Source organism: Schistocerca nitens, chromosome 1 (genome assembly GCF_023898315.1).
Source record: "Schistocerca nitens isolate TAMUIC-IGC-003100 chromosome 1, iqSchNite1.1, whole genome shotgun sequence".
In the NCBI taxonomy this organism is placed as follows: domain Eukaryota; kingdom Metazoa; phylum Arthropoda; class Insecta; order Orthoptera; family Acrididae; genus Schistocerca; species Schistocerca nitens.
The window spans coordinates 1,279,014,752-1,279,038,072 of record NC_064614.1 but is presented as its reverse complement, the minus strand read 5'-3'; positions in this window follow the sequence as shown (position 1 = coordinate 1,279,038,072).

Sequence of the window (23,321 nt, the reverse complement as noted above, 5' to 3'; positions counted from 1 at the left end):
ATGTGAGTTAGCGAGGGATGCAGTAAAGGAGGAATAATGCATCGGAAAAGAGATACTCGGAACCCCAAAGAAAATCCTATCGTTTCCGTAGAAACGTATCTCGATTTAGAAGGACAATGCAGGGAATCCAGAGTATTTCATATGGACGCAAATTGTGTGTTAATTCGTCAATGTGAGTTAGCGAGGGATGCAGTAAAGGAGGAATAATGCATCGGAAAAGAGATACTCGGAACCCGAAAGAAAATCCTATCGTTTCCGTAGAAACGTATCTCGATTTAGAAGGACAATGCAGGGAATCCAGAGTATTTCATATGGACGCAAATTGTGTGTTAATTCGTCAATGTGAGTTAGCGAGGGATGCAGTAAAGGAGGAATAATGCATCGGAAAAGAGATACTCGGAACCCCAAAGAAGATCCTCTCGTTTCTGTAGAAACGTATCTCGATTTAGAAAGACAATCCAGGGAATCCTGAGTATTTCATATGGACGCAAATTGTGTGTTAATTCGTCAATGTGAGGGAGCGAGGGATGCAGTAAAGGAGGAATAATGCATCGGAAAAGAGATACTCGGTACCCCAAAGAAAATCCTATCGCTTCCGTAGAAACGTATCTTGATTTAGAAGGACAATGCAGGGAATCCAGAGTATTTCATATGGACGCAAATTGTGTGTTAATTCGTCAATGTGAGAAAGCGAGGGATGCAGTAATGGAGGAATAATGCATCGGAAAAGAGATACTCGGAACCCGAAAGAAAATCCTATCGTTTCTGTAGAAACGTATCTCGATTTAGAAGGACAATGCAGGGAATCCAGAGTATTTCATATGGACGCAAATTGTGTGTTAATTCGTCAATGTGAGTTAGCGAGGGATGCAGTAAAGGAGGAATAATGCATCGGAAAAGAGATACTGGGAACCCCAAAGAAGATCCTCTCGTTTCTGTAGAAACGTATCTCGATTTAGAAAGACAATCCAGGGAATCCTGAATATTTCATATGGACGCAAATTGTGTGTTACTTCGGCAATGTGAGGGAGCGAGGGATGCAGTAAAGGAGGAATAATGCATCGGAAAAGAGATACTCGGTACCCCAAAGAAAATCCTATCGTTTCCGTAGAAACGTATCTTGATTTAGAAGGACAATGCAGGGAATCCAGAGTATTTCATATGGACGCAAATTGTGTGTTAATTCGTCAATGTGAGGGAGCGAGGGATGCAGTAAAGGAGGAATAATGCATCGGAAAAGAGATACTCGGAACCCCAAGGAAAATCCTACCGTTTCCGTAGAAACATATCTCGATTTAGATGGACAATGCAGGGAATCCAGAGTATTTCATATAGACGCAAATTGTGTGTTAATTCTTCAATGTGAGGGAGCGGGGGATGCAGTAAAGGAGGAATAATGCATCGGAAAAGAGATACTCGGAACCCCAAAGGAAATCCTATCGTTTCCGTAGAAACGTATCTCGATTTAGAAGGACAATGCAGGGAATCCAGAGTATTTCATATGGACACAAATTGTGTGTTAATTCGTCAATGTGAGGGAGCGAGGAATACAGTAAAGGAGGAATAATGCATCGGAAAAGAGATACTCTTAACCCCAAAGAAAATCCTATCTTATCCGTAGAAACGTATCTCGATTTAGAAGGACAATGCAGGGAATCCAGAGTATTTCATATGGACGCAAATTGTGTGTTAATTCGTCAATGTGAGTTAGCGAGGGATGCAGTAAAGGAGGAATAATGCATCGGAAAAGAGATACTCGGAACCCCAAAGAAAATCCTATCGTTTCCGTAGAAACGTATCTCGATTTAGAAGGACAATGCAGGGAATCCAGAGTATTTCATATGGACGCAAATTGTGTGTTAATTCGTCAATGTGAGTTAGCGAGGGATGCAGTAAAGGAGGAATAATGCATCGGAAAAGAGGTACTCGGAACCCGAAAGAAAATCCTATCGTTTCCGTAGAAACGTATCTCGATTTAGAAGGACAATGCAGGGAATCCAGAGTATTTCATATGGACGCAAATTGTGTGTTAATTCGTCAATGTGAGTTAGCGAGGGATGCAGTAAAGGAGGAATAATGCATCGGAAAAGAGATACTCGGAACCCCAAAGAAGATCCTCTCGTTTCTGTAGAAACGTATCTCGATTTAGAAAGACAAACCAGGGAATCCTGAGTATTTCATATGGACGCAAATTGTGTGTTAATTCGTCAATGTGAGTTAGCGAGGGATGCAGTAAAGGAGGAATAATGCATCGGAAAAGAGATACTCGGAACCCGAAAGAAAATCCTATCGTTTCCGTAGAAACGTATCTCGTTTTAGAAAGATAATGCAGGGAACCCAGAGTATTTCATATGGACGCAAATTGTGTGTTAATTCGGCAATGTGAGGGAGCGAGGGGTGCAGTAAAGGAGGAATAATGCATCGGAAAAGAGATACTCGGAACCCCAAAGAAAATCCTATCGTTTCCGTAGAAACGTATCTCGATTTAGGAGGACAATGCAGGGAATCCAGAGTATTTCATATGGACGCAAATTGTGTGTAAATTCGTCAATGTGAGTTAGCGAGGGATGCAGTAAAGGAGGAATAATGCATCGGAAAAGAGATACGCGGAACCCCAAAGAAAATCCTATCGTTTCCGTAGAAACGTATCTCGATTTAGAAGGACAATCCAGGGAATCCTGAGTATTTCATATGGACGCAAATTGTGTGTTAATTCGTTAATCTGAGGGAGCGAGGGATGCAGTAAAGGAGGAATAATGCATCGGAAAAGAGATACTCGGAACCCCAAAGAAAATCATATCGTTTTCGTAGAAACATATCTTGATTTAGAAAGACAATCCAGGGAATCCTGAGTATTTCATATGGACGCAAATTGTGTGTTAATTCGTCAATGTGAGTTAGCGAGGGATGCAGTAAAGGAGGAATAATGCATCGGAAAAGAGATACTCGGAACCCGAAAGAAAATCCTATCGTTTCCGTAGAAACGTATCTCGTTTTAGAAAGATAATGCAGGGAACCCAGAGTATTTCATATGGACGCAAATTGTGTGTTAATTCGGCAATGTGAGGGAGCGAGGGGTGCAGTAAAGGAGGAATAATGCATCGGAAAAGAGATACTCGGAACCCCAAAGAAAATCCTATCGTTTCCGTAGAAACGTATCTCGATTTAGGAGGACAATGCAGGGAATCCAGAGTATTTCATATGGACGCAAATTGTGTGTTAATTCGTCAATGTGAGGGAGCGAGGGATGCAGTAAAGGAGGAATAATGCATCGGAAAAGAGATACTCGGTACCCCAAAGAAAATCCTATCGTTTCCGTAGAAACGTATCTTGATTTAGAAAGACAATGCAGGGAATCCAGAGTATTTCATATGGACGCAAATTGTGTGTCAATTCGTCAATGTGAGGGAGCGAGGGATGCAGTAAAGGAGGAATAATGCATCGGAAAAGAGATACTCGGAACCCCAAAGAAAATCCTATCGTTTCCGTAGAAACGTATCTCGATTTAGAAGGACAATGCAGGGAATCCAGAGTATTTCATATGGACGCAAATTGTGTGTTAATTCGTCAATGTGAGTTAGCGTGGGATGCAGTAAAGGAGGAATAATGCATCGGAAAAGAGATACTCGGAACCCCAAAGAAAATCCTATCGTTTCCGTAGAAACGTATCTCGATTTAGAAAGACAATCCAGGGAATCCTGAGTATTTCATATGGACGCAAATTGTGTGTCAATTCGACAATGTGAGGGAGCGAGGGATGCAGTAAAGGAGGAATAATGCGTCGGAAAAGAGATACTCGGAACCCCAAGGAAAATCCTACCATTTCCGTAGAAACGTATCTCGATTTAGAAGGACAATGCAGGGAATCCAGAGTATTTCATATGGACACAAATTGTGTGTTAGTTCGTCAATGTGAGGGAGCGAGGAATACAGTAAAGGAGGAATAATACATCGGAAAAGAGATACTCTTAACCCCAAAGAAAATCCTATCGTTTCCGTAGAAACGTATCTCGATTTAGAAAGACAATGCAGGGAATCCAGAGTATTTCATATGGACGCAAATTGTGTGTTAATTCGTCAATGTGAGGGAGCGAGGGATGCAGTAAAGGAGGAATAATGCGTCGGAAAAGAGATACTCGGAACCCCAAGGAAAATCCTACCATTTCCGTAGAAACGTATCTCGATTTAGAAGGACAATGCAGGGAATCCAGAGTATTTCATATGGACGCAAATTGTGTGTTAATTCGTCAATGTGAGTTAGCGAGGGATGCAGTAAAGGAGGAATAATGCATCGGAAAAGAGATATTCGGAACCCCAAAGATAATCCTCTCGTTTCCGTAGAAACGTATCTCGATTTAGAAGGACAATGCAGGGAATCCAGAGTATTTCATATGGACGCAAATTGTGTGTTAATTCGTCAATGTGAGTTAGCGAGGGATGCAGTAAAGGAGGAATAATGCATTGGAAAAGAGATACTCGGAACCCCAAAGAAAATCCTATCGTTTCCGTAGAAACGTATCTCGATTTAGAAGGACAATGCAGGGAATCCAGAGTATTTCATATGGACGCAAATTGTGTGTTAATTCGTCAATGTGAGTTAGCGAGGGATGCAGTAAAGGAGGAATAATGCATCGGAAAAGAGATACTCGGAACCCGAAAGAAAATCCTATCGTTTCCGTAGAAACGTATCTCGATTTAGAAGGACAATGCAGGAAATCCAGAGTATTTCATATGGACGCAAATTGTGTGTTAATTCGTCAATGTGAGTTAGCTAGGGATGCAGTAAAGGAGGAATAATGCATCGGAAAAGAGATACTCGGAACCCCAAAGAAGATCCTCTCGTTTCTGTAGAAACGTATCTCGATTTAGAAAGACAATCCAGGGAATCCTGAGTATTTCATATGGACGCAAATTGTGTGTTAATTCGTCAATGTGAGGGAGCGAGGGATGCAGTAAAGGAGGAATAATGCATCGGAAAAGAGATACTCGGAACCCGAAAGAAAATCCTATCGTTTCCGTAGAAACGTATCTCGTTTTAGAAAGATAATGCAGGGAACCCAGAGTATTTCATATGGACGCAAATTGTGTGTTAATTCGGCAATGTGAGGGAGCGAGGGGTGCAGTAAAGGAGGAATAATGCATCGGAAAAGAGATACTCGGAACCCCAAAGAAAATCCTATCGTTTCCGTAGAAACGTATCTCGATTTAGGAGGACAATGCAGGGAATCCAGAGTATTTCATATGGACGCAAATTGTGTGTAAATTCGTCAATGTGAGTTAGCGAGGGATGCAGTAAAGGAGGAATAATACATCGGAAAAGAGATACGCGGAACCCCAAAGAAAATCCTATCGTTTCCGTAGAAACGTATCTCGATTTAGAAGGACAATCCAGGGAATCCTGAGTATTTCATATGGACGCAAATTGTGTGTTAATTCGTTAATCTGAGGGAGCGAGGGATGCAGTAAAGTAGGAATAATGCATCGGAAAAGAGATACTCGGAACCCCAAAGAAAATCCTATCGTTTCCGTAGAAACATATCTCGATTTAGAAAGACAATCCAGGGAATCCTGAGTATTTCATATGGACGCAAATTGTGTGTTAATTCGTCAATGTGAGTTAGCGAGGGATGCAGTAAAGGAGGAATAATGCATCGGAAAAGAGATACTCGGAACCCGAAAGAAAATCCTATCGTTTCCGTAGAAACGTATCTCGTTTTAGAAAGATAATGCAGGGAACCCAGAGTATTTCATATGGACGCAAATTGTGTGTTATTTCGGCAATGTGAGGGAGCGAGGGGTGCAGTAAAGGAGGAATAATGCATCGGAAAAGAGATACTCGGAACCCCAAAGAAAATCCTATCGTTTCCGTAGAAACGTATCTCGATTTAGGAGGACAATGCAGGGAATCCAGAGTATTTCATATGGACGCAAATTGTGTGTTAATTCGTCAATGTGAGGGAGCGAGGGATGCAGTAAAGGAGGAATAATGCATCGGAAAAGAGATACTCGGTACCCCAAAGAAAATCCTATCGTTTCCGTAGAAACGTATCTTGATTTAGAAAGACAATGCAGGGAATCCAGAGTATTTCATATGGACGCAAATTGTGTGTCAATTCGTCAATGTGAGGGAGCGAGGGATGCAGTAAAGGAGGAATAATGCGTCGGAAAAGAGATACTCGGAACCCCAAGGAAAATCCTACAATTTCCGTAGAAACGTATCTCGATTTAGAAGGACAATGCAGGGAATCCAGAGTATTTCATATGGACACAAATTGTGTGTTAATTCGTCAATGTGAGGGAGCGAGGAATACAGTAAAGGAGGAATAATGCATCGGAAAAGAGATACTCGGTACCCCAAAGAAAATCCTATCTTATCCGTAGAAACGTATCTCGATTTAGAAGGACAATGCAGGGAATCCAGAGTATTTCATATGGACGCAAATTGTGTGTTAATTCGTCAATGTGAGGGAGCGAGGGATGCAGTAAAGGAGGAATAATGCATCGGAAAAGAGATACTCGGAACCCCAAAGAAAATCCTATCGTTTCCGTAGAAACGTATCTCGATTTACAAGGACAATGCAGGGAATCCAGAGTATTTCATATGGACGCAAATTGTGTGTTAATTCGTCAATGTGAGTTAGCGAGGGATGCAGTAAAGGAGGAATAATGCATCGGAAAAGAGATACTCGGAACCCCAAAGAAAATCCTCTCGTTTCCGTAGAAACGTATCTCGATTTAGAAAGACAATCCAGGGAATCCTGAGTATTTCATATGGACGCAAATTGTGTGTTAATTCGTCAATGTGAGTTAGCGAGGGATGCAGTAAAGGAGGAATAATGCTTCGGAAAAGAGATACTCGGAACCCGAAAGAAAATCCTATTGTTTCCGTAGAAACGTATCTCGTTTTAGAAAGATAATGCAGGGAACCCAGAGTATTTCATATGGACGCAAATTGTGTGTTAATTCGGCAATGTGAGGGAGCGAGGGGTGCAGTAAAGGAGGAATAATGCATCGGAAAAGAGATACTTGGAACCCCAAAGAAAATCCTATCGTTTCCGTAGAAACGTATCTCGATTTAGGAGGACAATGCAGGGAATCCAGAGTATTTCATATGGACGCAAATTGTGTGTTAATTCGTCAATGTGAGGGAGCGAGGGATGCAGTAAAGGAGGAATAATGCATCGGAAAAGAGATACTCGGTACCCCAAAGAAAATCCTATCGTTTCCGTAGAAACGTATCTTGATTTAGAAAGACAATGCAGGGAATCCAGAGTATTTCGTATGGACGCAAATTGTGTGTTAATTCGTCAATGTGAGGGAGCGAGGGATGCAGTAAAGGAGGAATAATGCATCGGAAAAGAGATACTCGGAACCCCAAGGAAAATCCTACCATTTCCATAGAAACGTATCTCGATTTAGAAGGACAATGCAGGGAATCCGGAGTATTTCATATAGACGCAAATTGTGTGTTAATTCTTCAATGTCAGGGAGCGGGGGATGCAGTAAAGGAGGAATAATGCATCGGAAAAGAGATACTCGGAACCCCAAAGGAAATCCTATCGTTTCCGTAGAAACGTATCTCGATTTAGAAGGACAATGCAGGGAATCCAGAGTATTTCATATGGACACAAATTGTGTGTTAATTCGTCAATGTGAGGGAGCGAGGAATGCAGTAAAGGAGGAATAATGCATCGGAAAAGAGATACTCGGAACCCCAAAGAAAATCCTATCTTATCCGTAGAAACGTATCTCGATTTAGAAGGACAATGCACGGAATCCAGATTATTTCATATGGACGCAAATTGTGTGTTAATTCGTCAATGTGAGGGAGCGAGGGATGCAGAAAAGGAGGAATAATGCATCGGAAAAGAGATACTCGGAACCCCAAAGAAAATCCTGTCATTTCCGTAGAAACGAATCCCGATTTAGAAGGACAATGCAGGGAATCCAGAGTATTTCATATGGACGCAAATTGTGTGTTAATTCGTCAATGTGAGGGAGCGAGGGATGCAGTAAAGGAGGAATAATGCATCGGAAAAGAGATACTCGGAACCCCAAAGAAAATCCTATCGTCTCCGTAGAAACGTATCTCGATTTAGAAGGACAATGCAGGGAATCCAGAGTATTTCATATGGACGCAAATTGTGTGTTAATTCGTCAATGTGAGTTAGCGAGGGATGCAGTAAAGGAGGAATAATGCATCGGAAAAGAGATACTCGGAACCCGAAAGAAAATCCTATTGTTTCCGTAGAAACGTATCTCGTTTTAGAAAGATAATGCAGGGAACCCAGAGTATTTCATATGGACGCAAATTGTGTGTTAATTCGGCAATGTGAGGGAGCGAGGGGTGCAGTAAAGGAGGAATAATGCATCGGAAAAGAGATACTTGGAACCCCAAAGAAAATCCTATCGTTTCCGTAGAAACGTATCTCGATTTAGGAGGACAATGCAGGGAATCCAGAGTATTTCATATGGACGCAAATTGTGTGTTAATTCGTCAATGTGAGGGAGCGAGGGATGCAGTAAAGGAGGAATAATGCATCGGAAAAGAGATACTCGGTACCCCAAAGAAAATCCTATCGTTTCCGTAGAAACGTATCTTGATTTAGAAAGACAATGCAGGGAATCCAGAGTATTTCGTATGGACGCAAATTGTGTGTTAATTCGTCAATGTGAGGGAGCGAGGGATGCAGTAAAGGAGGAATAATGCATCGGAAAAGAGATACTCGGAACCCCAAAGAAAATCCTATCGTCTCCGTAGAAACGTATCTCGATTTAGAAGGACAATGCAGGGAATCCGGAGTATTTCATATGGACGCAAATTGTGTGTTAATTCTTCAATGTCAGGGAGCGGGGGATGCAGTAAAGGAGGAATAATGCATCGGAAAAGAGATACTCGGAACCCCAAAGGAAATCCTATCGTTTCCGTAGAAACGTATCTCGATTTAGAAGGACAATGCAGGGAATCCAGAGTATTTCATATGGACACAAATTGTGTGTTAATTCGTCAATGTGAGGGAACGAGGAATGCAGTAAAGGAGGAATAATGCATCGGAAAAGAGATACTCGGAACCCCAAAGAAAATCCTATCTTATCCGTAGAAACGTATCTCGATTTAGAAGGACAATGCAGGGAATCCAGATTATTTCATATGGACGCAAATTGTGTGTTAATTCGTCAATGTGAGGGAGCGAGGGATGCAGTAAAGGAGGAATAATGCATCGGAAAAGAGATACTCGGAACCCCAAAGAAAATCCTATCGTCTCCGTAGAAACGTATCTCGATTTAGAAGGACAATGCAGGGAATCCAGAGTATTTCATATGGACGCAAATTGTGTGTTAATTCGTCAATGTGAGTTAGCGAGGGATGCAGTAAAGGAGGAATAATGCATCGGAAAAGAGATACTCGGAACCCCAAAGAAAATCCTCTCGTTTCCGTAGAAACGTATCTCGATTTAGAAAGACAATCCAGGGAATCCTGAGTATTTCATATGGACGCAAATTGTGTGTTAATTCGTCAATGTGAGTTAGCGAGGGATGCAGTAAAGGAGGAATAATGCATCGGAAAAGAGATACTCGGAACCCGAAAGAAAATCCTATCGTTTCCGTAGAAACGTATCTCGATTTAGAAGGACAATTCAGGGAATCCTGAGTATTTCATATGGACGCAAATTGTGTGTTAATTCGTTACTCTGAGAGAGCGAGGGATGCAGTAAAGGAGGAATAATGCATCGGAAAAGAGATACTCGGAACCCCAAAGAAAATCCTATCGTTTCCGTAGAAAGGTATCTCGATTTAGGAGGACAATGCAGGGAATCCAGAGTATTTCATATGGACGCAAATTGTGTGTTAATTCGGCAATGTGAGGGAGCGAGGGATGCAGTAAAGGAGGAATAATGCATCGGAAAAGAGATACTCGGTACCCCAAAGAAAATCCTATCGTTTCCGTAGAAACGTATCTCGATTTAGAAGGACAATGCAGGGAATCCAGAGTATTTCATATAGACGCAAATTGTGTGTTAATTCGTCAATGTGAGGGAGCGAGGGATGCAGTAAAGGAGGAATAATGCATCGGAAAAGAGATACTCGGAACCCCAAGGAAAATCCTACCGTTTCCGTAGAAACGTATCTCAATTTAGAAGGACAATGCTGGGAATCCAGAGTATTTCATATAGACGCAAATTGTGTGTTAATTCTTCAATGTGAGGGAGCGGGGGATGCAGTAAAGGAGGAATAATGCATCGGAAAAGAGATACTCGGAACCCCAAAGGAAATCCTATCGTTTCCGTAGAAACGTATCTCGATTTAGAAGGACAATGCAGGGAATCCAGAGTATTTCATATGGACACAAATTGTGTGTTAATTCGTCAATGTGAGGGAGCGAGGAATACAGTAAAGGAGGAATAATGCATCGGAAAAGAGATACTCTTAACCCCAAAGAAAATCCTATCTTATCCGTAGAAACGTATCTCGATTTAGAAGGACAATGCAGGGAATCCAGAGTATTTCATATGGACGCAAATTGTGTGTAATTCGTCAATGTGAGGGAGCGAGGGATGCAGTAAAGGAGGAATAATGCATCGGAAAAGAGATACTCGGAACCCCAAAGAAAATCCTATCGTTTCCGTCGAAACGTATCTCGATTTAGAAGGACAATGCAGGGAATCCAGAGTATTTCATATGGACGCAAATTGTGTGTTAATTCGTCAATGTGAGTTAGCGAGGGATGCAGTAAAGGAGGAATAATGCATCGGAAAAGAGATACTCGGAACCCCAAAGAAAATCCTATCGTTTCCGTAGAAACGTATCTCGATTTAGAAAGACAATCCAGGGAATCCTGAGTATTTCATATGGACGCAAATTGTGTGTTAATTCGTCAATGTGAGTTAGCGAGGGATGCAGTAAAGGAGGAATAATGCATCGGAAAAGAGATACTCGTAACCCAAAAGAAAATCCTATCGTTTCCGTAGAAACGTATCTCGTTTTAGAATGATAATGCAGGGAACCCAGAGTATTTCATATGGACGCAAATTGTGTGTTAATTCGGCAATGTGAGGGAGCGAGGGGTGCAGTAAAGGAGGAATAATCCATCGGAAAAGAGATACTCGGAACCCCAAAGAAAATCCTATCGTTTCCGTAGAAACATATCTCGATTTAGGAGGACAATGCAGGGAATCCAGAGTATTTCATATGGACGCAAACTGTGTGTTAATTCGTCAATGTGAGGGAGCGAGGGATGCAGTAAAGGAGGAATAATGCATCGGAAAAGAGATACTCGGTACACCAAAGGAAATCCTATCGTTTCCGTAGAAACGTATCTTGATTTAGAAGGACAATGCAGGGAATCCAGAGTATTTCATATGGACGCAAATTGTGTGTTAATTCGTCAATGTGAGGGAGCGAGGGATGCAGTAAAGGAGGAATAATGCATCGGAAAAGAGATACTCGGAACCCCAAGGAAAATCCTACCGTTTCCGTAGAAACGTATCTCGATTTAGAAGGACAATGCAGGGAATCCGGAGTATTTCATATAGACGCAAATTGTGTGTTAATTCTTCAATGTCAGGGAGCAGGGGATGCAGTAAAGGAGGAATAATGCATCGGAAAAGAGATACTCGGAACCCCAAAGGAAATCCTATCGTTTCCGTAGAAACGTATCTCGATTTAGAAGGACAATGCAGGGAATCCAGAGTATTTCATATGGACACAAATTGTGTGTTAATTCGTCAATGTGAGGGAGCGAGGAATGCAGTAAAGGAGGAATAATGCATCGGAAAAGAGATACTCGGAACCCCAAAGAAAATCCTATCTTATCCGTAGAAACGTATCTCGATTTAGAAGGACAATGCAGGGAATCCAGAGTATTTCATATGGACTCAAATTGAGTGTTAATTCGTCAATGTGAGGGAGCGAGGGATGCAGTAAAGGAGGAATAATGCATCGGAAAAGAGATACTCGGAACCCCAAAGAAAATCCTGTCGTTTCCGTAGAAACGATACCCGATTTTGAAGGACAATGCAGGGAATCCAGAGCATTTCATATGGACGCAAATTGTGTGTTAATTCGTCAATGTGAGGGAGCGAGGGATGCAGTAAAGGAGGAATAATGCATCGGAAAAGAGATACTCGGATCCCCAAAGAAAATCCTATCGTTTCCGTAGAAACGTATCTCGATTTAGAAGGACAATGCAGGGAATCCAGAGTATTTCATATGGACGCAAATTGTGTGTTAATTCGTCAATGTGAGTTAGCGAGGGATGCAGTAAAGGAGGAATAATGCATCGGAAAAGAGATACGCGGAACCCCAAAGAAAATCCTATCGTTTCCGTAGAAACGTATCTCGATTTAGAAAGACAATCCAGGGAATCCTGAGTTTTTCATATGGACGCAAATTGTGTGTTAATTCGTCAATGTGAGTTAGCGAGGGATGCAGTAAAGGAGGAATAATGCATCGGAAAAGAGATACTCGGAACCCCAAAGAAAATCCTATCGTTTCCGTAGAAACGTATCTTGTTTTAGAAAGATAATGCAGGGAACCCAGAGAATTTCATATGGACGCAAATTGTGTGTTAATTCGGCAATGTGAGGGAGCGAGGGGTGCAGTAAAGGAGGAATAATGCATCGGAAAAGAGATACTCGGAACCCCAAAGAAAATCCTATCGTTTCCGTAGAAACGTATCTCGATTTAGGAGGACAATGCAGGGAATCCAGAGTATTTCATATGGACGCAAATTGTGAGTTAATTCGTCAATGTGAGGGAGCGAGGGATGCAGTAAAGGAGGAATAATGCATCGGAAAAGAGATACTCGGTGCCCCAAGGAAAATCCTATCGTTTCCGTAGAAACGTATCTTGATTTAAAAGGACAATGCAGGGAATCCAGAGTATTTCATATGGACGCAAATTGTGTGTTAATTCGTCAATGTGAGGGAGCGAGGGATGCAGTAAAGGAGGTATAATGCATCGGAAAAGAGATACTCGGAACCCCAAGGAAAATCCTACCGTTTCCGTAGAAACGTATCTCGATTTAGAAGGACAATGCAGTTAATCCAGAGTATTTCTTATAGACGCAAATTGTGTGTTAATTCGTCAATGTGGGTTAGCGAGGGATGCAGTAAAGGAGGAATAATGCATCGGAAAAGAGATACGCGGAACCCCAAAGAAAATCCTTTCGTTTCCGTAGAAACGTATCTCGTTTTAGAATGATAATGCAGGGAACCCAGAGTATTTCATATGGACGCAAATTGTGTGTTAATTCGGCAATGTGAGGGAGCGAGGGGTGCAGTAAAGGAGGAATAATGCATCGGAAAAGAGATACTCGGAACCCCAAAGAAAATCCTATCGTTTCCGTAGAAACATATCTCGATTTAGGAGGACAATGCAGGGAATCCAGAGTATTTCATATGGACGCAAATTGTGTGTTAATTCGTCAATGTGAGGGAGCGAGGGATGCAGTAAAGGAGGAATAATGCATCGGAAAAGAGATACTCGGTACCCCAAAGAAAATCCTATCGTTTCCGTAGAAACGTATCTTGATTTAGAAGGACAATGCAGGGAATCCAGAGTATTTCATATGGACGCAAATTGTGTGTTAATTCGTCAATGTGAGGGAGCGAGGGATGCCGTAAAGGAGGAATAATGCATCGGAAAAGAGATACTCGGAACCCCAAGCAAAATCCTACCGTTTCCGTAGAAACGTATCTCGATTTAGAAGGACAATGCAGGGAATCCGGAGTATTTCATATAGACGCAAATTGTGTGTTAATTCTTCAATGTCAGGGAGCGGGGGATGCAGTAAAGGAGGAATAATGCATCGGAAAAGAGATACTCGGAACCCCAAAGGAAATCCTATTGTTTCAGTAGAAACGTATCTCGATTTAGAAGGACAATGCAGGGAATCCAGAGTATTTCATATGGACACAAATTGTGTGTTATTTCGTCAATGTGAGGGAGCGAGGAATGCAGTAAAGGAGGAATAATGCATCGGAAAAGAGATACTCGGAACCCCAAAAAAATCCTATCTTATCCGTAGAAACGTATCTCGATTTAGAAGGACAATCCAGGGAATCCTGAGTATTTCATATGGACGCAAATTGTGTGTTAATTCGTCAATGTGAGTTAGCGAGGGATGCAGTAAAGGAGGAATAATGCATCGGAAAAGAGATACTCGGAACCCGAAAGAAAATCCTATCGTTTCCGTAGAAACGTATCTCGTTTTAGAAAGATAATGCAGGGAACCCAAAGTATTTCATATGGACGCAAATTGTGTGTTAATTCGGCAATGTGAGGGAGCGAGGGGTGCAGTAAAGGAGGAATAATGCATCGGAAAAGAGATACTCGGAACCCCAAAGAAAATCCTATCGTTTCCGTAGAAACGTATCTCGATTTAGGAGGACAATGCAGGGAATCCAGAGTATTTCATATGGACGCAAATTGTGTGTTAATTCGTCAATGTGAGGGAGCGAGGGATGCAGTAAAGGAGGAATAATGCATCGGAAAAGAGATACTCGGTACCCCAAAGAAAATCCTATCGTTTCCGTAGAAACGTATCTTGATTTAGAAAGACAATGCAGGGAATCCAGAGTATTTCATATGGACGCAAATTGTGTGTCAATTCGTCAAAGTGAGGGAGCGAGGGATGCAGTAAAGGAGGAATAATGCATCGGAAAAGAGATACTCGGAACCCCAAAGAAAATCCTATCGTTTCCGTAGAAACGTATCTCGATTTAGAAGGACAATGCAGGGAATCCAGAGTATTTCATATGGACGCAAATTGTGTGTTAATTCGTCAATGTGAGTTAGCGAGGGATGCAGTAAAGGAGGAATAATGCATCGGAAAAGAGATACTCGGAACCCCAAAGAAAATCCTCTCGTTTCCGTAGAAACGTATCTCGATTTAGAAAGACAATCCAGGGAATCCTGAGTATTTCATATGGACGCAAATTGTGTGTCAATTCGTCAATGTGAGGGAGCGAGGGATGCAGTAAAGGAGGAATAATGCGTCGGAAAAGAGATACTCGGAACCCCAAGGAAAATCCTACCATTTCCGTAGAAACGTATCTCGATTTAGAAGGACAATGCAGGGAATCCAGAGTATTTCATATGGACACAAATTGTGTGTTAATTCGTCAATGTGAGGGAGCGAGGAATACAGTAAAGGAGGAATAATGCATCGGAAAAGAGATACTCTTAACCCCAAAGAAAATCCTATCGTTTCCGTAGAAACGTATCTCGATTTAGGAGGACAATGCAGGGAATCCAGAGTATTTCATATGGACGCAAATTGTGTGTTAATTCGTCAATGTGAGGGAGCGAGGGATGCAGTAAAGGAGGAATAATGCATCGGAAAAGAGATACTCGGTACCCCAAAGAAAATCCTATCGTTTCCGTAGAAACGTATCTTGATTTAGAAGGACAATGCTGGGAATCCAGAGTATTTCATATGGACGCAAATTGTGTGTTAATTCGTCAATGTGAGGGAGCGAGGGATGCAGTAAAGGAGGAATAATGCATCGGAAAAGAGATACTCGGAACCCCAAGGAAAATCCTACCGTTTCCGTAGAAACGTATCTCGATTTAGATGGACAATGCAGGGAATCCAGAGTATTTCATATAGACGCAAATTGTGTGTTAATTCTTCAATGTGAGGGAGCGGGGGATGCAGTAAAGGAGGAATAATGCATCGGAAAAGAGATACTCTTAACCCCAAAGAAAATCCTATCTTATCCGTAGAAACGTATCTCGATTTAGAAGGACAATGCAGGGAATCCAGAGTATTTCATATGGACGCAAATTGTGTGTTAATTCGTCAATGTGAGTTAGCGAGGGATGCAGTAAAGGAGGAATAATGCATCGGAAAAGAGATACTCGGAACCCCAAAGAAAATCCTATCGTTTCCGTAGAAACGTATCTCGATTTAGAAGGACAATGCAGGGAATCCAGAGTATTTCATATGGACGCAAATTGTGTGTTAATTCGTCAATGTGAGTTAGCGAGGGATGCAGTAAAGGAGGAATAATGCATCGGAAAAGAGATACTCGGAACCCGAAAGAAAATCCTATCGTTTCCGTAGAAACGTATCTCGATTTAGAAGGACAATGCAGGGAATCCAGAGTATTTCATATGGACGCAAATTGTGTGTTAATTCGTCAATGTGAGTTTGCTAGGGATGCAGTAAAGGAGGAATAATGCATCGGAAAAGAGATACTCGGAACCCCAAAGAAGATCCTCTCGTTTCTGTAGAAACGTATCTCGATTTAGAAAGACAATCCAGGGAATCCTGAGTATTTCATGTGGACGCAAATTGTGTGTTAATTCGTCAATGTGAGTTAGCGAGGGATGCAGTAAAGGAGGAATAATGCATCGGAAAAGAGATACTCGGAACCCGAAAGAAAATCCTATCGTTTCCGTAGAAACGTATCTCGTTTTAGAAAGATAATGCAGGGAACCCAGAGTATTTCATATGGACGCAAATTGTGTGTTAATTCGGCAATGTGAGGGAGCGAGGGGTGCAGTAAAGGAGGAATAATGCATCGGAAAAGAGATACTCGGAACCCCAAAGAAAATCCTATCGTTTCCGTAGAAACGTATCTCGATTTAGGAGGACAATGCAGGGAATCCAGAGTATTTGATATGGACGCAAATTGTGTGTAAATTCGTCAATGTGAGTTAGCGAGGGATGCAGTAAAGGAGGAATAATGCATCGGAAAAGAGATACGCGGAACCCCAAAGAAAATCCTATCGTTTCCGTAGAAACGTATCTCGATTTAGAAGGACAATCCATGGAATCCTGAGTATTTCATATGGACGCAAATTGTGTGTTAATTCGTTAATCTGAGGGAGCGAGGGATGCAGTAAAGGAGGAATAATGCATCGGAAAAGAGATACTCGGAACCCCAAAGAAAATCCTATCGTTTCCGTAGAAACATATCTCGATTTAGAAAGACAATCCAGGGAATCCTGAGTATTTCATATGGACGCAAATTGTGTGTTAATTCGTCAATGTGAGTTAGCGAGGGATGCAGTAAAGGAGGAATAATGCATCGGAAAAGAGATACTCGGAACCCGAAAGAAAATCCTATCGTTTCCGTAGATACGTATCTCGTTTTAGAAAGATAATGCAGGGAACCCAGAATATTTCATATGGACGCAAATTGTGTGTTAATTCGGCAATGTGAGGGAGCGAGGGGTGCAGTAAAGGAGGAATAATGCATCGGAAAAGAGATACTCGGAACCCCAAAGAAAATCCTATCGTTTCCGTAGAAACGTATCTCGATTTAGGAGGACAATGCAGGGAATCCAGAGTATTTCATATGGACGCAAATTGTGTGTTAATTCGTCAATGTGAGGGAGCGAGGGATGCAGTAAAGGAGGAATAATGCATCGGAAAAGAGATACTCGGTACCCCAAAGAAAATCCTATCGTTTCCGTAGAAACGTATCTTGATTTAGAAAGACAATGCAGGGAATCCAGAGTATTTCATATGGACGCAAATTGTGTGTCAATTCGTCAATGTGAGGGAGCGAGGGATGCAGTAAAGGAGGAATAATGCGTCGGAAAAGAGATACTCGGAACCCCAAGGAAAATCCTACCATTTCCGTAGAAACGTATCTCGATTTAGAAGGACAATGCAGGGAATCCAGAGTATTTCATATGGACACAAATTGTGTGTTAATTCGTCAATGTGAGGGAGCGAGGAATACAGTAAAGGAGGAATAATGCATCGGAAAAGAGATACTCTTAACCCCAAAGAAAATCCTATCTTATCCGTAGAAACGTATCTCGATTTAGAAGGACAATGCAGGGAATCCAGAGTATTTCATATGGACGCAAATTGTGTGTTAATTCGTCAATGTGAGGGAGCGAGGGATGCAGTAAAGGAGGAATAATGCATCGGAAAAGAGATACTCGGAACCCCAAAGAAAATCCTATCGTTTCCGTAGAAACGTATCTCGATTTAGAAGGACAATGCAGGGAATCCAGAGTATTTCATATGGACGCAAATTGTGTGTTAATTCGGCAATGTGAGGGAGCGAGGGGTGCAGTAAAGGAGGAATAATCCATCGGAAAAGAGATACTCGGAACCCCAAAGAAAATCCTATCGTTTCCGTAGAAACATATCTCGATTTAGGAGGACAATGCAGGGAATCCAGAGTATTTCATATGGACGCAAACTGTGTGTTAATTCGTCAATGTGAGGGAGCGAGGGATGCAGTAAAGGAGGAATAATGCATCGGAAAAGAGATACTCGGAACCCCAAGGAAAATCCTACCGTTTCCGTAGAAACGTATCTCGATTTAGAAGGACAATGCAGGGAATCCGGAGTATTTCATATAGACGCAAATTGTGTGTTAATTCTTCAATGTCAGGGAGCGGGGGATGCAGTAAAGGAGGAATAATGCATCGGAAAAGAGATACTCGGAACCCCAAAGGAAATCCTATCGTTTCCGTAGAAACGTATCTCGATTTAGAAGGACAATGCAGGGAATCCAGAGTATTTCATATGGACACAAATTGTGTGTTAATTCGTCAATGTGAGGGAGCGAGGAATGCAGTAAAGGAGGAATAATGCATCGGAAAAGAGATACTCGAACCCCAAAGAAAATCCTATCTTATCCGTAGAAACGTATCTCGATTTAGAAGGACAATGCAGGGAATCCAGAGTATTTCATATGGACTCAAATTGAGTGTTAATTCGTCAATGTGAGGGAGCGAGGGATGCAGTAAAGGAGGAATAATGCATCGGAAAAGAGATACTCGGAACCCCAAAGAAAATCCTGTCGTTTCGGTAGAAACGATACCCGATTTAGAAGGACAATGCAGGGAATCCAGAGCATTTCATATGGACGCAAATTGTGTGTTAATTCGTCAATGTGAGGGAGCGAGGGATGCAGTAAAGGAGGAATAATGCATCGGAAAAGAGATACTCGGAACCCCAAAGAAAATCCTATCGTTTCCGTAGAAACGTATCTCGATTTAGAAGGACAATGCAGGGAATCCAGAGTATTTCATATGGACGCAAATTGTGTGTTAATTCGTCAATGTGAGTTAGCGAGGGATGCAGTAAAGGAGGAATAATGCATCGGAAAAGAGATACGCGGAACCCCAAAGAAAATCCTATCGTTTCCGTAGAAACGTATCTCGATTTAGAAAGACAATCCAGGGAATCCTGAGTTTTTCATATGGACGCAAATTGTGTGTTAATTCGTCAATGTGAGTTAGCGAGGGATGCAGTAAAGGAGGAATAATGCATCGGAAAAGAGATACTCGGAACCCCAAAGAAAATCCTATCGTTTCCGTAGAAACGTATCTCGTTTTAGAAAGATAATGCAGGGAACCCAGAGAATTTCATATGGACGCAAATTGTGTGTTAATTCGGCAATGTGAGGGAGCGAGGGGTGCAGTAAAGGAGGAATAATGCATCGGAAAAGAGATACTCGGAACCCCAAAGAAAATCCTATCGTTTCCGTAGAAACGTATCTCGATTTAGGAGGACAATGCAGGGAATCCAGAGTATTTCATATGGACGCAAATTGTGAGTTAATTCGTCAATGTGAGGGAGCGAGGGATGCAGTAAAGGAGGAATAATGCATCGGAAAAGAGATACTCGGTGCCCCAAGGAAAATCCTATCGTTTCCGTAGAAACGTATCTTGATTTAGAAGGACAATGCAGGGAATCCAGAGTATTTCATATGGACGCAAATTGTGTGTTAATTCGGCAATGTGAGGGAGCGAGGGGTGCAGTAAAGGAGGAATAATGCATCGGAAAAGAGATACTCGGAACCCCAAAGAAAATCCTATCGTTTCCGTAGAAACGTATCTCGATTTAGGAGGACAATGCAGGGAATCCAGAGTATTTCATATGGACGCAAATTGTGAGTTAATTCGTCAATGTGAGGGAGCGAGGGATGCAGTAAAGGAGGAATAATGCATCGGAAAAGAGATACTCGGTGCCCCAAGGAAAATCCTATCGTTTCCGTAGAAACGTATCTTGATTTAGAAGGACAATGCAGGGAATCCAGAGTATTTCATATGGACGCAAATTGTGTGTTAATTCGTCAATGTGGGTTAGCGAGGGATGCAGTAAAGGAGGAATAATGCATCGGAAAAGAGATACGCGGAACCCCAAAGAAAATCCTTTCGTTTCCGTAGAAACGTATCTCGTTTTAGAATGATAATGCAGGGAACCCAGAGTATTTCATATGGACGCAAATTGTGTGTTAATTCGGCAATGTGAGGGAGCGAGGGGTGCAGTAAAGGAGGAATAATGCATCGGAAAAGAGATACTCGGAACCCCAAAGAAAATCCTATCGTTTCCGTAGAAACATATCTCGATTTAGGAGGACAATGCAGGGAATCCAGAGTATTTCATATGGACGCAAATTGTGTGTTAATTCGTCAATGTGAGGGAGCGAGGGATGCAGTAAAGGAGGAATAATGCATCGGAAAAGAGATACTCGGTACCCCAAAGAAAATCCTATCGTTTCCGTAGAAACGTATCTTGATTTAGAAGGACAATGCAGGGAATCCAGAGTATTTCATATGGACGCAAATTGTGTGTTAATTCGTCAATATGAGGGAGCGAGGGATGCCGTAAAGGAGGAATAATGCATCGGAAAAGAGATACTCGGAACCCCAAGGAAAATCCTACCGTTTCCGTAGAAACGTATCTCGATTTAGAAGGACAATGCAGGGAATCCGGAGTATTTCATATAGACGCAAATTGTGTGTTAATTCTTCAATGTCAGGGAGCGGGGGATGCAGTAAAGGAGGAATAATGCATCGGAAAAGAGATACTCGGAACCCCAAAGGAAATCCTATTGTTTCAGTAGAAACGTATCTCGATTTAGAAGGACAATGCAGGGAATCCAGAGTATTTCATATGGACACAAATTGTGTGTTATTTCGTCAATGTGAGGGAGCGAGGAATGCAGTAAAGGAGGAATAATGCATCGGAAAAGAGATACTCGGAACCCCAAAAAAATCCTATCTTATCCGTAGAAACGTATCTCGATTTAGAAGGACAATGCAGGGAATCCAGAGTATTTCATATGGACGCAAATTGAGTGTTAATTCGTCAATGTGAGGGAGCGAGGGATGCAGTAAAGGAGGAATAATGCATCGGAAAAGAGATACTCGGAACCCCAAAGAAAATCCTGTCGTTTCCGTAGAAACGATACCCGATTTAGAAGGACAATGCAGGGAATCCAGAGCATTTCATATGGACGCAAATTGTGTGTTAATTCGTCAATGTGAGGGAGCGAGGGATGCAGTAAAGGAGGAATAATGCATCGGAAAAGAGATACTCGGAACCCCAAAGAAAATCATATCGTTTCCGTAGAAACATATCTCGATTTAGAAAGACAATCCAGGGAATCCTGAGTATTTCATATGGACGCAAATTGTGTGTTAATTCGTCAATGTGAGTTAGCGAGGGATGCAGTAAAGGAGGAATAATGCATCGGAAAAGAGATACTCGGAACCCGAAAGAAAATCCTATCGTTTCCGTAGAAACGTATCTCGTTTTAGAAAGATAATGCAGGGAACCCAGAGTATTTCATATGGACGCAAATTGTGTGTTAATTCGGCAATGTGAGGGAGCGAGGGGTGCAGTAAAGGAGGAATAATGCATCGGAAAAGAGATACTCGGAACCCCAAAGAAAATCCTATCGTTTCCGTAGAAACATATCTCGATTTAGGAGGACAATGCAGGGAATCCAGAGTATTTCATATGGACGCAAATTGTGTGTTAATTCGTCAATGTGAGGGAGCGAGGGATGCAGTAAAGGAGGAATAATGCATCGGAAAAGAGATACTCGGTACCCCAAAGAAAATCCTATCGTTTCCGTAGAAACGTATCTTGATTTAGAAGGACAATGCAGGGAATCCAGAGTATTTCATATGGACGCAAATTGTGTGTTAATTCGTCAATGTGAGGGAGCGAGGGATGCCGTAAAGGAGGAATAATGCATCGGAAAAGAGATACTCGGAACCCCAAGGAAAATCCTACCGTTTCCGTAGAAACGTATCTCGATTTAGAAGGACAATGCAGGGAATCCGGAGTATTTCATATAGACGCAAATTGTGTGTTAATTCTTCAATGTCAGGGAGCGGGGGATGCAGTAAAGGAGGAATAATGCATCGGAAAAGAGATACTCGGAACCCCAAAGGAAATCCTATTGTTTCAGTAGAAACGTATCTCGATTTAGAAGGACAATGCAGGGAATCCAGAGTATTTCATATGGACACAAATTGTGTGTTATTTCGTCAATGTGAGGGAGCGAGGAATGCAGTAAAGGAGGAAAAATGCATCGGAAAAGAGATACTCGGAACCCCAAAAAAATCCTATCTTATCCGTAGAAACGTATCTCGATTTAGAAGGACAATGCAGGGAATCCAGAGTATTTCATATGGACGCAAATTGAGTGTTAATTCGTCAATGTGAGGGAGCGAGGGATGCAGTAAAGGAGGAATAATGCATCGGAAAAGAGATACTCGGAACCCCAAAGAAAATCCTGTCGTTTCCGTAGAAACGATACCCGATTTAGAAGGACAATGCAGGGAATCCAGAGCATTTCATATGGACGCAAATTGTGTGTTAATTCGTCAATGTGAGGGAGCGAGGGATGCAGTAAAGGAGGAATAATGCATCGGAAAAGAGATACTCGGAACCCCAAAGAAAATCATATCGTTTCCGTAGAAACATATCTCGATTTAGAAAGACAATCCAGGGAATCCTGAGTATTTCATATGGACGCAAATTGTGTGTTAATTCGTCAATGTGAGTTAGCGAGGGATGCAGTAAAGGTGGAATAATGCATCGGAAAAGAGATACTCGGAACCCGAAAGAAAATCCTATCGTTTCCGTAGAAACGTATCTCGTTTTAGAAAGATAATGCAGGGAACCCAGAGTATTTCATATGGACGCAAATTGTGTGTTAATTCGGCAATGTGAGGGAGCGAGGGGTGCAGTAAAGGAGGAATAATGCATCGGAAAAGAGATACTCGGAACCCCAAAGAAAATCCTATCGTTTCCGTAGAAACGTATCTCGATTTAGGAGGACAATGCAGGGAATCCAGAGTATTTCATATGGACGCAAATTGTGTGTTAATTCGTCAATGTGAGGGAGCGAGGGATGCAGTAAAGGAGGAATAATGCATCGGAAAAGAGATACTCGGTACCCCAAAGAAAATCCTATCGTTTCCGTAGAAACGTATCTTGATTTAGAAAGACAATGCAGGGAATCCAGAGTATTTCATATGGACGCAAATTGTGTGTCAATTCGTCAAAGTGAGGGAGCGAGGGATGCAGTAAAGGAGGAATA